The sequence below is a fragment of the Xenopus laevis genome, chromosome 9_10L (assembly GCF_017654675.1).
Source record: "Xenopus laevis strain J_2021 chromosome 9_10L, Xenopus_laevis_v10.1, whole genome shotgun sequence".
NCBI lineage: Eukaryota > Metazoa > Chordata > Amphibia > Anura > Pipidae > Xenopus > Xenopus laevis.
The window spans coordinates 23,661,876-23,679,772 of record NC_054387.1 but is presented as its reverse complement, the minus strand read 5'-3'; the positions used below and the strand labels follow the sequence as shown (position 1 = coordinate 23,679,772).

General features: G+C 40.2%; 1 pseudogene; it reads right to left on the bottom strand.

The window, feature by feature from the left end:
* Window positions 1-4,524: 4,524 nt before the first annotated feature.
* Window positions 4,525-17,624, bottom strand: LOC108701786 (annotated as a pseudogene).
* Between the last annotated feature and the right edge of the window lie 273 nt (window positions 17,625-17,897).

The window sequence follows — 17,897 nt, the reverse complement described above, 5'->3', positions numbered from 1 at the left end:
TTAAAGGAACAGTAACATCAAAAAATAAAAGTGTTTTAAAGTAATGAAAATATAATGCAATGTTGCCCAGCACTGGTAAAACTGATGTGTTTGCTTCAGAAACACTACTATAGTTTATATAAATAAGCTGCTGTGTAGCAATGGTGGCAGCCATTCAAAGGAGAAAAGGCTCAGATTACACAGCAGATAAACTCTGTAGACATAATGGTGTTATCTGTTAGCCACTATTTAACCTGTGCCACATAGACTTTTTTCAATTCCTGCTACACAGCAGCTTGTTTATATGAACTATAGTAGTGTTTCTGAAGCAAACACATCAGTTTTACCAGCGCTGGGCAACATTGCATTATATTTTAATTACTTTAAAACACTTTTATTTTTTGATGTTACTGTTCCTTTAAAAACATTTGCAATGGTGCGAGCAGGAGAGAATGTAATATATGGCAATACTTGTGATTTTTGAGTTATTTAGCTTTTTAATCAGCAGATCTATACTTTGCAATCTCAGCAATCTGGTTGCTAGGGTCCAAATTAGCATAGCAACCATGCATTCATCTGAATAAGAGACTGGAATATAATTAGGGGATGGTCTAATTAGTAATACGAGTAATAAAAACTCACAATAACATCACATGTGTAGTCTTACAGAGCATTTCTAACCCACATTTTAAAGCTGGAAAGAGTCATTTAATTTTAAAAATATACTAAATAAATAATGAAGGACAACTGAAAAGTTGCTTAGACTTGGCCATTCTATAACATACTTAAAAGTTAACTTAAAGGTGAACCACCCCTTTAATGCAGTTTCTAAACATTTGTGGTATAGTGGAGAAATGGTTAATAAAGAAATGGCTGCCATTTTGTCTGTTACCGCTGCACTTAATAAATAGTAATGAACAAACAGCAAAGATGTAAAGAAAAGCACAAGAAACTCCTCTAATGCAAAACAGGAGCAATATTTAAGCAAAGAAGTGAAATGCTAAAGGGGAAATTAGACATTTATCTAAATGATGTGAATGTGGAAAAAAGGAGTCAGATATTTTTTTCTATAAAAGTCGACTTACTTCTCCACTCTGGACGTCCTTCACAGCCCTCTTTGCCCAAAATGTCCAGAAGCCGGCACTTATAGGGCTTCAGTCTGAGTGGAGAGACATGCCGTCCACCGGTCTTCTGGGCTTTAGCTCTCCTGGTAACCAGCTTTGCCCTTAGCCAATGCTTCAGGTCACACAGTGGGGTGATCCCACAGTGTTCATCTTGTCCGTTACCTGCTGCCAGTGTTGTTGATGTCTGGCAGCACTGATGCGATGGGACCGACTCCCAAACAGCACATCCCATCGCGCTACCACCTCGTCCACCAGTGCTCCATTCTCATCACTGGTAAATCTTCGGGCCATTTTGTTGGTGGGGCCCTCCTCTCCTCCGTCATCATCACCCTCCGCCTCCTCCTGTCTCCTCTCAGTTGGCAGTGGGTGGTGTCTCCATCTCTTCCTCGCTTCTGGGCAGCCTCCGTGTCCTCCTCCTGGGGAGCCTCTATGAGCCCTGGGTGGGGTGTGTGACATGCTGCATGCCCCAGACATGCAGCATACCCTGGGGGACTCCCTGCGTGGGCTGGGGGACACCCTCCCTGCCCTATGCTCCTCTCTCCCTCTACGGGACCCCCCTGCCCTACTCTCCTCCCCTCTATAGGACCCCCCTGCCCTACGCTCCTCCCCTCTATCAGACCCCCCTGCCCTATGCTCCCCCTCTCTACGGGACCCCCTGCCCTACTCTCCTCACCTCTATGGGACCCCCCTGCCCTACGCTCCCCCTCACTATGGGTCCCCCCTGCACTACTCTCCTCCCCTCTACAGGACCCCACTGCCCTACTCTCACCCCTACTACAGGACCCCCCACCTGACCTACTCTCCTCCCCTCCCTTACGGGACCCCCGCTCTCTTCCTCCTCCTCCTCCCCCCAGGAACCCCTCCCAGTGACTCCCCATCCTGTGCCCCCCTCTCTCACCCTCATGTGACGAATAAGATCCCACATAGTGTGGGATCCAGCCGCCATTGGCACCTCCCTAGGGCTGGATAGACATTCCCCCTCCTTCTCCTCAATCTTCCTCCTCCCAGACAATTTTATGTCAAAAAATCCAACCTGCCTCAGACACCTCCTCCACCTGTGCAGTCTAAATAGCAAGTGCGCAATCAGGCCGAAAATGCACCTAAAATGGCCACTAGAGGGCTTCCTGTTTGAAAAAAATGGCAGAAAGGAAGCGGGGCATAAAAAGTTTGAATCGATCGATTCGAATACAAGTGGGGCAAGGTTCACTTCGATTTTATTTGACAATACGGTACGACCAAAACCTTTGAATCGAAGGCGACATTCCTTCGATCACAGGATTAAATCGCTCGATCGTACGTTTTTACTTTGCGTGGAAACAGCCGTTTTCGATGTAAAAATTACTTTGACTATCGAAGTACTCAAATTCGATGGTCAAATTTTGACTTTGACCTTCGACCTTTGATACATTAGCCCCCTAAGTGTTTGAAAAATGTCAAGATGTAAGGGGGGGCTCATTACGTATATGAAAAAAATGAATAATCTTGACACGTAATTGGGGTCCATTGTGTATGTGAAAAATGTCAAGATGCAAGGGGGTACATTGCTTATTTGAAAAATATTGACACTTAAGGGGGGACAACTGCGTGTGTAAAAAACAACAAGATGTAAGGGAGGACCATTGCATATTTGAAAAAATTTAAAATTTTGAAACGTAAGGGAGGACCATTGCATATGTAAAAAAATGGAAAATTCTTGACATGCAAGGGGGGACCATTAAGTAAGTGAAAAATATTGAAAAATCTTGACACGTAAGGGAGGACCATTAAGTATGTGAAAAATGTCAAAACGTAAGGGGGGAACATTCCGTATGTGAAAAAAATATAAACATTTTGACACGTAAGTGTATTTTACAGATATATCCAAGTATCTGTATAGTGTTATGAAAAATTTAGAATCCGCAATTTACCACAGCCAGATAAAGGATGCAACAAGGTTCCCATAGATGAAACAATTCATTCTGATTATCCAGCCCAGAGACAGCAAATTATACAGAGATCTTTCAAAATGTGCCCACAGGTTATACTTCCTTCCTTCTCTCTCTCCCCCTCTTCTCCTTCCCAATCCTCTTCTCCTCTGCTTCCCTTTCTCTCCTCCTCTGCTTTCCTTTTTCTTCTCCTCTGCTTCCCTTTCCTCTTCAGCCAAAGACCAACTCCATTGTTATACTGTTTCTATATGCCATTGACCCAAATGGTGATGGTTCTGATTGGCTGATTACAAGTTAAACAGGAAAACCAGCTAATTTCTTTAGATGTCCCTTTTATCAATAACAACTGTACAAATAGTTCCTCTTTGAAATGTAAAAGACCCTTATTATCTTATTTTTGCAGGATGGGCTCCTTTGAAGGAGTCATAAAAACTCAGGATACCTTGTACCTAAGGTTTAATTACAATCGGTCTATATATATTACTACACTCCCCCACTTGGATCAGTTCTACTCAGAATTGATCCACAACATATACAAACATTTTTTTAAATTAATAAATAATATAATGCCATTATGTTGTAAGGAATGCTAGACTAAGGCTCTTAAATATTTCTAGAAAAATTCTGCTAGAACTGGTTACATATCACTTCTCCAGCTCTTTATGTTCCCTCATTTAGGATGAATAAGGTATCCAACACTATTGCAAGTGGCAGTTTTGGAGGTGTATGTTATAATTAGAATAATTGCACCATCTTACTGTATGAGCCATACTCAGTATTTGCAGAGAATTAGTGCAAGTCCTTATGCAGACTGTGGAACTGTTCATGTCCACAAATTCCATTCTTTCCAGAGTTGGGGACTTTATGATCCAGGCAGGATTGTTTGCCACTTCCATCACTCCCCCACTTCCCTACTCAATAGACAAGATAATGTCATTGCTGCATTTGGTTTTACTCCAAAGGCTTGGCTCACTTTATTCCATTTTACTCTCAGTAACAGTTGAGTTGAGTACATAGGATCTTGTACTTTTGCTGGTGTTAGATGGCGCTTTCTCTCTTTGTCATTTTACAGTCTGTATTCCTGTTCCTTTCACATCCCACCTTGCCACCAATTCTAGCTTTGGACACAATATCAACCTGACCTGATTCAGTCAGAATATTAATGGATGTACTTTAATTCTGCAAATATGCAGCAATACCATCAATATTTTGAGTATATATTCTTCTATTTTTTTCTAAATCCACCCATGTCTATACATTTAGCTCCCAATACCCTCTATTGACCATATGCTAAATGTGAGCCCTTGTTTAGCATCCCTAGGCAGATACACATAATTAATCAATATATTTGTACTATCTCTGGGCAACTCTCTGGGATATTTTTTTTATACATTAAAAACAAAACATGTACAGTGTACAGAAAGAAAAACAATATAAAAGCTATATAAAATAAATAATATAAAAGGAATAAAAGTAATGTAAATGCATAAGCACAAGTCTTAAGTGTTTTAAGGAACTTTGCAAATCTCTCTAACAATAGCATCCACAATGTCCTTTTTGTATGTTAATGAGTTCTTTCATTTGATGTCCTATCTTTTCACATAGGACTCTTGTAATGATTGAGACAGTCAACATCAGATCACATTAACCTATTTTATATGGGGAAAAACTTTAGCTCAGAGGAATTCTGTAGACTATATATTGAAATCACAACAGTATGCACTACTGTATCCATTCAAAAGCTTGTTCTGAGGTGTCCAGCTCCAACACCTTTCCTTAATTATTATGTTAATGTATTCATTCCCCCACTTGAAAGCTTTGGTTCCTTTAGCATTTTTTGCAGGATAGACCTGTGATTTTCCCACTCCCATCCATCAAATTACTGTTAGGAAACCATTAAGAAAATTTTAAAAACAGTTCGGCATGATTCGATTATCTCCAGTCCTACTTAATTGTGGTATGAAAAATGGGAAATAAAAGTAATGACCAAAGATTCAGGTACATTGATCCTTCTGCTGGAAGACCTTTTCCTGAAAGATGTAACTTGGAAAAACATATTACTTAATGTATTCCACATAAAACAACAAAGTTGAGTGCACTTTAAAAAAAACTAAAAAAAAAAAACTAAAGTGTTCTACATTGGCATTTACAGGTTTATAACTCTGTATTGAATACCTCCACCTTGGTCTGTAACACCAGAAGTAAGAGAGACAGACCTTAATTTGGACAATTCTGCCTCCAGCACAGAAATGTTTTGTTTCAAAAGATCTCTCTTAGCCCTTATGGTATCATTTTCCATTTTAAGCTGGTCGTGCTCTCTTTTCAGTTGGGAAAAGGGTATACAGGATTGTCTAGGAGCCCTATCTTTCTTCTCCTGTTCATATCTCCCTCTTTCTCTTTGCCGGTCTGAGTTGTATGACACCTTTCCTCTCTGAGGCCCTCTTAAACCAACAAACACTCTCTTTTGTTGTCCTTCTACCCTAAAAATTCTAGCGGCATCAACTGCAAAACATTCATAGTAAGTAAGGTTGAAAAAAGACACATGTCCATCGAGTTCAACCTTTTTTTTTTATTATTAACTACCTATCTGCCAGTTGATCCAGAGGAAGGCAAAAAACCCATCTGAAGCCTCTCCAATTTGCCTTAGAGGGGGAAAAATTCCTTCCTGACTACAAAATGGCAATCGGACTAGTCCCTGGATCAACTTGGACTATGAGCTATTTCCCATAACCCTGTATTCCCTCACTTGCTAAAAAGCTATCCAACCCCTTCTTAAAGCTATCTAATGTATCAGCCTGTACAACTGATTCAGGGAGAGAATTCCACAGCTCTCACTGTAAAAAACCCCTTCCGAATATTTAGGCGGAACCTCTTTTCTTCTAATCGGAATGGGTGACCTCGTGTCAGCTGGAAAGACCTACTGGTAAATAAAGCATTAGAGAGATTATTATATGATCCCCTTATATATTTATACATAGTCATCATATCACCCCTTAAGCGCCTCTTCTCCAGCGTGAACATCCCCAATTTGGCCAGTCTTTCCTCATAGCTAAGATTTTTAATACCCTTTGCCAGCTTAGTTGCCCTTCTCTGTACCCTCTCTAATACAATAATGTCCTGTTTGAGTGATGGAGACCAAAACTGTATGGCATATTCTAGATGGGGCCTTACAAGTGCTCTATACAGTGGAAGAATGACCCCCTCCTCCCTTGACTCTATGCCCCTTTTAATACAGCTCAAGACCTTATTTGCCCTTGATGCCGCCGACTGGCATTACTTGCGACAGCCAAGTTTATCATCTACAAGGACTCCAAGGTCCATTAAGGGTATAAGTGGCTTGGATATTTTTACATCCCAGGTGCATGACTACATTTATCAACATTGAATCTCATTTGCCACTTAGCTACACAGATTGCAATTTTGTCAAGATCATGTTGCAAGGATGCCACATCCTGGATTGAATTAATTGGGCTGGATAATTTTGTGTCATCTGCAAACACTGATACATTACTTACAACATTAGCAAAATTAGCTTTTCCAAAATTCATGTTTTTTGTTGCCCCAGTATATTTTTGTTTTTTGCACCAGACATTAAAAGATATAACATTATGGTCACTATTACCCAGGGGATCAATGACTTGCACATTTGCTATAAGTTCTGGGTCATTTGAGATCACTAAATCAAGAATAGCATTTTTTTCTGGTAGGCTCCTCAACAACCTGTGCTAAAAAATTGTCGTGCAATAAGTTTATAAACTTGTTCCCATTAACTGATCTAGCAGTACCGTTGCTCCAGTCAATATCTGGGTAATTAAAATACCCCATTATCATTACTTTACCTAAACTAGCAGCCTTTTCTACTTGCATTAGGAGCTTGGTCTCTTCCTCCTCACTTACATTAGGGGGTCTATAGCATACTCCTACAATTAATTTGCTGGATTCTTTACAATTGGTGAAGAACTCCCCCCATACGACTTCTGCCCCCTCATTTTCTAACATAACCTCCTCCTTTATATGAGCTTTTAAATCCTGCCTAACATACAGACATACCCCTCCTCCTTTTCTATTGCCTCTATCCCTCCGAAACAAAGTATAGCCACTGATATTTACTGCCCAGTCATGTGACTCATTATTCCTTTTCCGCCACAAATTATATTACCTTAACAATATATCCTTTAAATCTATAGGGTCAGGTGACAGACAATAAACTTTCCCTGACATCATCTTCTAAAGCCTCCAACAACATCACTCTATGGAGTAAGCAACCGTGTTCAAATCCTGGATTACCAGTCATCAATTGATCCATCACTGTGGCTATCCTATCACATAGTTCATATGGATATTCCTGTTTCATCTGTTTAATCTTACCAGACAAGGACACATTTAACGTAATGCCATACAACGCTCTCAGCATTTCTTCTCTAAAAACATCCCTTGTCCTACGCTGCTGTCCACAGTTCTGTACAATCCTGACCCACAAACAATTTCCAACAACTCTTTGTAAGATTCTATCTATATCATCTGTATTCAGGTTATATGTCTCTCTAACCCTTTTTAATTCACAGAACCATTTCATGAATCTATTTATGTCATACCGTGGTACCTGCCCAATCTCTCTAACAATAGCATCCACCTCCTGCGGCTTTAATTACTTTGATGTGAGCTGTACCTCACCTGAATTGTCAGTGTTCAATGCAGTGTTAGTGACAACAGGGGCTGCTGGGAAACTAGTTGCTTGATCCAATTCATTCCATGGATACATTTGTTTGTGCTCTTTAAATTTGGAAATATTGTTTTGACATAGTTGATCAGATTTTTCACCAACTTTATCAAAAGCAATATTTACTGCATGTTTGTGTTCCTACAGCTCCTTCTCTACAGCCTGTATTTTCACTGACAATTCATAATTTGTTTTGTTAAATGGTCACACAGATTGGCCTTTTTAATTAATGCATCACCAGTAGTAATGGCATGCAATCTTAACTCAGAAATCTTTTCATTTGACTCTTTCAGCAAAGTTTTATACCCGTCAGCCTGTTCTGTAAAATCATTATCCTTTTGTTTAACCCTTTAAGTGCCACAGAACGTAGAATCTACGTTCTGTGGAAAAGTAACTTGAAATGCCACAGAACGTAGATTCTACGTTCTGCAGCACTTCCGGGTTCTGGAGCGGAGGAGCGGCTGTTAGAGCCGCTCGCTCCGTTCCGCTTCGATCCCCTGCCCCTAGGCAACGAGCAGAGCAGGGGATCGAGTGGCCCCTGGGGCGCGATCGCCCAGGGGCCCAAAAACAGCAGCAGGCACGTGTTCCTTACGTGTCCTGCTGCTGCAGCCTACACCGCGCCATCCAGCTCCGCCCCCACAGCACACAGCACGCAGATCGTTGCAGATGTCTTCCTGGGACCCCTCCACATCGTGTGCAACAGTCTTCAGCGACTTTTTCAGGTTAGTGCAACAATTACACACACAAACACACCAACACACACTTATTACAGTAATACACACTTAGATTCACACTTACACACACTTACACATACATTTTTGGGGATTGGGGGGGTCACTTACACTCACTGAACTTACACACATGTGCACACGCACACACGCGCACATAACATGTAATTTACCATTTGTACACACGCACACGCACATACATGGCATTGTGGCTTTTTTTTTTTTTTCTTATCGCATCGTCTCTTTTTTTTGCTGAAAAAAATGTTTTATTGCCATTACGAATAGCGTATTCGCTAACCGTACTGTGCAATATCTTTTGTATGTTATTTTGGTGATTATATTGCAATTTTGGGTATTTTGGTGCATTTTTAGCCATTTTATTGAATTTTTAGCCATTTTATTGCATTTTCAGCTCTGCATATGTTGTGTTCACTAGGGATGTAGCGAACGTCGGAAAAAAAGTTCGCGAACATATTCGCGAACTTGCGCAAAAACGCGAGCGGTTCGCGAACGGTTCGCGAACCCCATAGACTTCAATGGGAAGGCGAACTTTAACATCTAAAAAAGACATTTCTGGCCAGAAAAATGATTTTAAAGTTGTTTAAAGGGTGCAACGACCTGGACAGTGGCATGCCAGAGGGGGATCAAGGGCAAAAATGTATCTGAAAAATCTGCCTGTGTGTGCTTGGAAGAGATAGTGTAGGGGGAGAGCTGTTAGTGATTTCAGGGACAGATGATAGTAAGTTTGCTGGCTAGTAATCTGCTTGATACTGCTCTGTATTGGAGGGACAGAAGTCTGCAGGGATTTGAGGGACATTTTAGCTTAGGTAGCTTTGCTGGCTAGTAATCTACTGTTCTCTTTAAACAACTGCCATACGTTGACCTTGTAGGCATTGTTTGCCCAGTTTTTTTGGACGCAGCCACTGAAGCACAGTTGCCAGAAAAAATATGCCATATAAATGCTGAAAATAGTCATTTTTCGCCATTACGTAAAATATATTATGGCTGCTTGAAAAAAGTGACTCCGGTGTTTTTTCTGGAGACGGTAATATTATGGATATTTAGACAGAATGGGAACAAGGTCACACAGCTCGATGGCGGGTTGAAGAAAACAGTGTGCAAATAATGCCTACAAGGCCAACGTATACACTACTACAGCGGTGGATACGGATTACGTAAAATATATGAATGCTGCTTGAAAAAAGTGACTCCGGTGTTTTTTCTGGAGACGGTAATATTATGGATATTTAGACAGAATGGGAACAAGGTCACACAGCTCGATGGCGGGTTGAAGAAAACAGTGTGCAAATAATGCCTACAAGGCCAACGTATACACTACTACAGCGGTGGATACGGATTACGTAAAATATATGAATGCTGCTTGAAAAAAGTGACTCCGGTGTTTTTTCTGGAGACGGTAATATTATGGATATTTAGACAGAATGGGAACAAGGTCACACAGCTCGATGGCGGGTTGAAGAAAACAGTGTGCAAATAATGCCTACAAGGCCAACGTATACACTACTACAGCGGTGGATACGGATTACGTAAAATATATTATGGCTGCTTGAAAAAAGTGACTCCGGTGTTTTTTCTGGAGACGGTAATATTATGGATATTTAGACAGAATGTGAACAAGGTCACACAGCTCGATGGCGGGTTGAAGAAAACAGTGTGCAAATAATGCCTACAGGGCAAATAATGCCTAAAAGGTCAACTTATACACTACTACAGCGGTAGTAAAATAAAAAAAGTAAAATAAAAAAAAATGAATATTAAAAAAAAAAAATTAAAGTTGGTGCTGCTGAACTACTAGGAGCAGCAGATTAGCACACCAGTCCCACTCCCCAACACTGCTAGACTAATAGCACTGGGCTCTTATAGTAGTAGTAGTAGTAGTAGTAGTAAAACAACAAAAAAATAAATAAAAGCAGTCCTTACAAGGACTACTGTTATTGCAGCAGTCAGCAGATGAGATCAGAAGCAGGACAGCTGCCCACTGCAGCTACATACAGAGCACTGCAGTAGAAGGTAGATTACTAGCCAGCAAAGCTACCTAAGCTTAAATGTCCCTCAAACCCCTGCAGACTTCTGTCCCTCCAATAACAGAGCAGTATCAAAACGATTACTAGCCAGCAAACTTTCAACTGTCCCTGAAATCACTAACAGGCAGCAGCTCTCTCCCTACACTATCTCTTCAGCACACACAGGCAGAGTGAAAAAACGCTGCAGGGCTTCGGTTTTTATAGGGAAGGGGAGTGGTCCAGGGGAGAGCTTCCTGATTGGCTGCCATGTACCTGCTGGTCTGGGGTGAGAGGGCAAAAAAAAGCGCCAACAATGGCGAACCCAAAATGGCGAACGTCGCGCGACGTTCGCGAACTTCCGGCGAGCGCGAACACCCGATGTTCGCGCGAACAAGTTCGCCGGCGAACAGTTCGCGACATCTCTAGTGTTCACTTGTTTCTAGCCGTATAACCTGTTTGGCCCAGCTAAAATATTCAAACTGTGATTCTGATGGCCGATAACACTATTCTGGAAAAAAAACATTGATTTTTGTGGTTTTATTGGATTTTTTTTCATTTCACTCTTTACTGCCTTATTTTGTTTTGCCTTGTAAATTTTATCTACTATATATCCATTTGGGGGTCTCTGTGCGCCACATAGTTTGGTATATCTATGCATATTGGGCATCAAAGTGTTCAGTAGACCCCTGGCGTTCATATTTAGGATGTTTTATGCTGATACGTTACGAAATGTGGGGCATATAATGGGGTAAAATTCAAGCTTTGTGACGATTTTCAGAAATTTGATAAAAACCGTTATGTTCAGCATTGCTTTGCAGTTTGGCAGTTTGTAGTAGAAACACTTATTTACCCATATTGGATTTGTCAGAATGTGTACTTTCTGAAAATATCTGGTTTTCTGGGGTCTCTGTACTGTTAGGGGGGTCTAATGTCGCATAATACACACACCAGGTGCTCATATTGCAGCAGCCAGCGCGTCAGCTGTGAAAATGTATATACACTATTGTCATTTGGTGGTCTCTGTGCGCCACATAGTTTGGTGTATCTATGCATATTGAGCATCAAAGTGTTCAGTAGACCCCTGGCGTTCATATTTAGGATGTTTTATGCTGATACGTTACGAAATATGGGGCATATAATGGGGTAAAATTCAAGCTTTCTGACGATTTTCAGAAATTTGATAAAAAACCGTTATGTTCAGCATTGCTTTGCAGTTTGGCAGTTTGTAGTAGAAACACTTATTTACCCATATTGGATTCGTCAGAATGTGTACTTTCTGAAAATATATGGTTTTCTGGGGTCTCTGTACTGTTAGGGGGGTCTAATGTCGCATAATACACACACCAGGCGCTTATATTGCAGCAGCCAGTGCGTCAGCTGTGAAAATGTATATACACTATTGTCATTTGGTGGTCTCTGTGCGCCACATAGTTTGGTATATCTATGCATATTGAGCAACAAAGTGTTCAGTAGACCTCTGGCGTTCATATTTAGGATGTTTTATGCTGATACGTTACGAAACGTGGAGCATATAATGGGGTAAAATTCAAGCTTTGTGACGATTTTCAGAAATTTGATAAAAACCGTTATGTTCAGCATTGCTTTGCAGTTAGGCAGTTTGTAGTAGAAACACTTATTTACCCATATTGGATTCGTCAGAATGTGTACTTTCTGAAAATATATGGTTTTCTGGGGTCTCTGTACTGTTAGGGGGTCTAATATCGCATAATACACACACCAGGTGCTTATATTGCAGCAGCCAGCGCGTCAGCCGTGAAAATGTATATACACTATTGTCATTTGGGGGTCTCTGTGCGCCACATAGTTTGGTATATCTATGCACATTGGGCATCAAACTATTTAGTAGACCCCTGGCGTTCATATTTAGGATGTTTTATGCTGATACGTTACGAAACGTGCAGCATATAATGGGGTAAAATTCAAGCTTTGTGACGATTTTCAGAAATTTGATAAAAACCGTTATGTTCAGCACTGCTTTGCAGTTTGGCAATTTGTAGTAGAAACACTTATTTACCCATATTGGATTCGTCAGAATGTGTACTTTCTGAAAATATATGGTTTTCTGGGGTCTCTGTACTGTTAGGGGGGTCTAATGTCGCATAATACACACACCAGGTGCTTATATTGCAGCAGCCAGCGCGTCAGCCGTGAAAATGTATATACACTATTGTCATTTGGGGGTCTCTGTGCGCCACATAGTTTGGTATATCTATGCATATTGGGCATCAAAGTGTTCAGTAGACCCCTGGCGTTCATATTTAGGATGTTTTATGCTGATACGTTACGAAACGTGGAGCATATAATGGGGTAAAATTCAAGCTTTGTGACGATTTTCAGAAATTTGATAAAAACCGTTATGTTCAGCATTGCTTTGCAGTTTGGCAGTTTGTAGTAGAAACACTTATTTACCCATATTGGATTCGTCAGAATGTGTACTTTCTGAAAATATCTGGTTTTCTGGGGTCTCTGTACTGTTAGGGGGTCTAATGTCGCATAATACACACACCAGGTGCTTATATTGCAGCAGCCAGCGCGTCAGCCGTGAAAATGTATATACACTATTGTCATTTGGGGGTCTCTATGCGCCACATAGTTTGGTATATCTATGCATATTGGGCATCAAAGTGTTCAGTAGACCCCTGGCGTTCATATTTAGGATGTTTTATGCTGATACGTTACGAAACGTGGAGCATATAATGGAGTAAAATTCAAGCTTTGTGACGATTTTCAGAAATTTGATAAAAACCGTTATGTTCAGCATTGCTTTGCAGTTTGGCAGTTTGTAGTAGAAACACTTATTTACCCATATTGGATTCGTCAGAATGTGTACTTTCTGAAAATATATGGTTTTCTGTGGTCTCTGTACTGTTAGGGGGTCTAATGTCGCATAATACACACACCAGGTGCTTATATTGCAGCAGCCAGCGCGTCAGCCGTGAAAATGTATATACAGTATTGTCATTTGGGGGTCTCTGTGCGCCACATAGTTTGGTATATCTATGCATATTGGGCATCAAAGTGTTCAGTAGACCCCTGGCGTTCATATTTAGGATGTTTTATGCTGATAAGTTACGAAATGTGGGGCATATAATGGGGTAAAATTCAAGCTTTGTGACGATTTTCAGAAATTTGATAAAAACCGTTATGTTCAGCATTGCTTTGCAGTTTGGCAGTTTGTAGTAGAAACACTTATTTACCCATATTGGATTCGTCAGAATGTGTACTTTCTGAAAATATATGGTTTTCTGGGGTCTCTGTACTGTTAGGTGGTCTAATGTCGCATAATACACACACCGGGTGGTTATGTTGCAGCAGCCAGCGCGTCAGCCGTGAAAATGTCTATACATATTGTCATTTGGGGGTCTCTGTGCGCCACATAGTTTGGTATATCTATGCACATTGGGCATCAAACTATTTAGTAGACCCGTATGTTTATATTTAGGATGCTTTATGCTGGTAATGATACATGGACAATACGATGCTGGAAAGTTGAAGCTTTGAGGCAATTTTCAGATATTTCACCAAAACTGCCAAATTTGGCAAAGCCTTGCGACTCAGTAGTTTGGAGCAGAAAAGCATGGGTACCCATTTTAGATTCTGTAGAATGTGTACTTTCCAAAAATGTATGGGTTTGGGGGGTAAACATATATTTCTGTGTTTTTACCCCACAAAAATGCAGACAATGTGCTGATTTTTCATTAGCTGAAGTTACCCACAGGACAATTTGTATGTGCTTACTTCATTTTGGGGCCTCTAAATGCCATATACTTTGGTAAACCTATGCACAGTGGGCACCAAACTGTTTGGAGGACCCCTGGCAATCACAATTTGGGTGCTTTTTTGTGATACGTAATGATACATGGGCGATATGATGCTGGAAAGTTGAAGCATTGAGGCAATTTTCAGATATTTCACCAAAACTGACAACTTTGGGAAAGCCTTGCGACTCAGTAGTTTGGAGCAATAAGGCATGGGTACCCATTTTAGATTCTGTAGAATGTGTACTTTCCAAAAATGCATGGGTTTGGGGGGTAAACATATATTTCTGTGTTTTTACCCCACAAAAATGCAGTTAATGTGTTGATCTTTCATTAGCTGAAGTTACCCACAGGACTATTTGTATGCACTAACTTCATTTTGAGGCCTCTAAATGCCAGATACTTTGGTAAACCTATGAACAATGGCCACCAAACTGTTCGGAGGAACCCTGGCAATCATATTTAGGGTGCTTTTTCTTGGTGCATAACGATACATGGGTGATATGGTGCTGAGAAGTTGAAGCTTTGAGGCGATTTTCAGATATTTCACCAAAACCGACAATTGTGGGAAAGCCTTGCGACTCAGTAGTTTGGAGCAGAAAGGCATGGGTACCCATTTTAGATTCGGTAGAATGTGTACTTTCCAAAACTATATGGGTTTTGGGGGGCAAACATATATTTCTGTGTTTTTACCCCACAAAAATGCAGTCAATGTGTTGATTTTTCATTAGCTGAAGTTACCCACGGAACTGTTTGTATGCGCTAACTTCATTTTGGGGCCTCTAAATGCCAGATTCTTTGGTAAACTTATGAACAATGGCCACCAAAATGTTCAGAGGAACCCTGGCAATCATATTTAGGGTGCTTTTTTTTAGTACGTAATGATACATGGGTGATATAGTGCTGGGAAGTTGAAGCTTTGAGGCAATTTTCAGATATTTCACCAAAACCGACAACTTTGGGAAAGCCTTGCGACTCAGTAGTTTGGAGCAGAAAGGCATGGGTACCCATTTTAGATTCAGTAGAATGTGTACTTTCCAAAAATATATGGGTTTGGGGGGTAAACATATATTTCTGTGTTTTTACCCCACAAAAATGCAGTCAATGTGTTGATTTTTCATTAGCTGAAGTTACCCACGGGACTGTTTGTATGCGCTAACTTCATTTTGGGGCCTCTAAATGCCAGATACTTTGGTAAACCTATGAACAATGGCCACCAAACTGTTTGGAGGAACCCTGGCAATCATATTTAGGGTGCTTTTTCTTGGTGCATAACGATACATGGGTGATATGGTGCTGAGAAGTTGAAGGTTTGAGGCAATTTTCACATATTTCACCAAAACCGACAATTGTGGGAAAGCCTTGCGACTCAGTAGTTTGGAGCAGAAAGGCATGGGTACCCATTTTAGATTCGGTAGAATGTGTACTTTCCAAAAATATATGGGTTTTGGGGGTAAACATATATTTCTGTGTTTTTACCCCACAAAAATGCAGTCAATGTGTTGATTTTTCATTAGCTGAAGTTACCCACTGGACTGTTTGTATGCGCTAACTTCATTTTGGGGCCTCTAAATGCCAGATACTTTGGTAAACCTATGAACAATGGCCACCAAAATGTTCAGAGGAACCATGGCAATCATATTTAGGGTGCTTTTTCTTAGTGCATAATGATACATGGGTGATATGGTGCTGGGAAGTTGAAGGTTTGAGGCAATTTTCACATATTTCACCAAAACCGACAATTTTGGGAAAGCCTTGCGACTCAGTAGTTTGGAGCAGAAAGGCGTGGGTACCCATTTTAGATTTGGTAGAATGTGTACTTTCCAAAAATATATGGGTTTGGGGAGTAAACATATATTTCTGTGTTTTTACCCCACAAAAAATGCAGTCAATGTGTTGATTTCTCAGTAGCTGAAGTAAAGTCCTGATCAATTTGGATGTGCTAACTTCATATTGGTGTCTCTAAATGCCAGATACTTTGGTAAACCTATGCATAATGGGTATCAAACTGTTCAGTAGACCCCTGGCAATCATATTTCAGGTGCTTTTTCTTGGTACCTAATATAGTTTGGGATATGCGGAGCAGCAAAATAAAACCTTTGAAATGATTTTTCAGAATTTTGAATTTTTTTTTGAAAAACCGCTATGTTCAGACAAGCTTTTATGTTTGGTAGTTGGGAGTAGAGAGACATAGTTACCCATTTTGTAAGCGGCAGAATGTGTACTTTTCAAAAATGTATGGTTTTCTGGGGTAAACCTACGGTTTCAGGATTTTTTGCCTTGGAATCTAAAGCATGCCGTTTTCTGCCTTAGTGCTTTCAAAATTCGGCAATATACTGCCGGGAGTTTTTGAGGTACAGAAGTCCTAAATCTCCCTAAAACTATACATATCTGGTATTGGCACGTTCGAGAGACATAAGGCTTTCCAAATCAGTTGGATTTTCATCCATAAAATGAAATATTTTTCTGGTATAAATTGATATACGATGAAAAATGGTAATTTTTCATTTTTTTTTGGTATTTAGCACTATAAATTTTTTTGCACAGGTGGAAATACATGAAAACTCAGGCAGATTTAGAAAGCTCAGTTTCTACCGAAAAAAACAATGTATAGTTTTCCTAGGTAAACTATAGGTTTCCCCTCAGAAAATGCCCCTAAAGTGAGAGAGCACAAAATGTTTCAAAAACGGCTGGCATTTCGCGTAACCAAAATGTGAAATTCTGCTGGCACTTAAAGGGTTAATAATCTCTACCATTTTTAAACAACAGGATAATAATCCCTGAAGGACCATTCCTTTAAGTTTTGATTCCTTAGTTTTCTTATCAAAAACACTATAAGCTGCAGCTATAAAAATTATCATTAAATCCCATGAATCTTTACATTCCTGTGGGATTTCATATGGTCCCCCATGGTTTTTAATATAATTTATTAACCACATGCTGACATTTTCTCCCTCATTGCTTTTATCAACAACTGCATCCATTATATATAAAAAAAAATGCTAACAAGAAATAAGTAAAAAAAAAACAATGTTCTTACCAACCCTTGAGGTTCACGATCACCAGTGTCCAGACCACAGTCCTAGGGTTCCAACCTTCCTTCTTTTCAGGGCTCCACAGGGCTTGCAGGCTCTTGGGTCGCTAATCCTTAACATTTCTGGTCACTAGTCACGGCACCAAAATGTTGTATATTCCGCAATATTATCTGTAAAGTGTTATGAAATGTAGAGTCCGCAATTTACCACAGCCAGGTTAAGGATGCAACCAAGATTAAAAACGAGATAAAACGATTTATTCTGATTATCCAGCCCAGAGACAGCAAATTATACAGAGATCTTTCAAAATGTGCCCACAAGTTATACTTCCTTCCTTCTCTCTCTCCCTCTTCTGGCCCAAATGGGGAATGGTTCTGATTGGCTGATGACAAGTTAAACAGGAAAACCAGCTAATTTCTTTAGATGTCCCCTTTACCAATAACAACTGTACAAACAGTTCCTCTTTGAAATGTAAAAGACATTCCTATTTCTTATCTTATTTTTGCATTTTATTACAAGACATGATGGGCTCCTTTGAAGGAGCCATAAAAACTCAGGATACCTTCTACCTAAGGACTAATTA